The sequence below is a fragment of the Sinocyclocheilus anshuiensis genome, unplaced genomic scaffold (assembly GCF_001515605.1).
Source record: "Sinocyclocheilus anshuiensis isolate Anshui unplaced genomic scaffold, SAMN03320099.WGS_v1.1 scaffold167, whole genome shotgun sequence".
Classification (NCBI taxonomy): Eukaryota; Metazoa; Chordata; class Actinopteri; order Cypriniformes; family Cyprinidae; genus Sinocyclocheilus; species Sinocyclocheilus anshuiensis.
In genome coordinates, this window is record NW_015552552.1 from 843,153 (window position 1) to 844,197 (window position 1,045).

Below are 1,045 nucleotides of genomic sequence, written 5' to 3' on the forward strand. Positions count from 1 at the left end.
GCCTGATGCCTCTGATGCCAGACACTGCTAGGGTGAGAGGACAAGGAACCAAACTCTACACCCTCATCACCCTCATCACACCGGTATCATACATGTTTACTGCATCTATCCTGGCTATAAATCAGGGCTGGGTGACTTACAATTTACAGGCTGTAAATTAAAACTATTGTTAGAGATTATGCACACACCTTCATCTGATTTAATTCAGAATTACAGCTGCTTCTTTACACTGAGTGCAGAATATTTGCTTTTGCTATGTGTGCAGTCAGTCACATTCACTGCCGTTCAGAGGAAGTACTTCAATGAGAAGAAGGGCCTGGAGTACATACAGCAGCTCTGTGTCCCTGAGTTCAGCACTGTCCTAATGGAGGTGCAAACCAAGTAAGTAATGGATTCCCAGGGTTCTTTTTCAAGTTTTTGTTTTAATTCCAGGATTCTGGATGTACATAAGTCACATTATTAGTAGTAGTATAGGAACTCCTCCTACATGTCCTCATAAAAATTCTCAAAATAAACATGATCTCAGAGGTGACCTTTCATTGTGTCAGTGTGAATTATTTGCCAGTTTCAATTCTGTTTCAGATGAGTGATATGAATGTGTTTTTATAAATGCAATAATGTGTAATAACTCTGTATGATAAATTTGATTAAACAATATCAAATGAAACATCTCTGTCTGTAGATACTACTGCCTGGCTTCTGCATCTGCCCTACTAAAATACTTTGAGTTTGTTCAGAACTCAATATATGCTCCTAAGTCACTGAAAGTGATCTTCACCGGCAGTGAGCAGACAGCCATGATTGATGCAATATCAGCCAGCAACTTGGAGCTAGTAGTGAACCACAGAGATCACAGGTTAGAGGACATTATGCAGTTTTATGTTGACCTGCATATATTTATGTTACAGAATTCGAACTGAAAGTACCACAAAGATTTCGAACACCTGTCATCCACAAAGATCTACATATCTCCTATCCCAAGCTTAGCATTGTTTCACACACTTTATCATATTTAAGTAAAAAAGCACACAGATTTCTATTGCAT

At 38.7% G+C, this 1,045-nt stretch overlaps 1 protein-coding gene across 1 annotated transcript in view; it reads left to right on the forward strand.

The window, feature by feature from the left end:
* The window catches only part of msh4 (mutS homolog 4), a 17,022-nt gene that overhangs the window by 2,622 nt on the left and 13,355 nt on the right, over positions 1-1,045 (forward strand). The gene's annotated exons all lie outside the window — the stretch shown is intronic.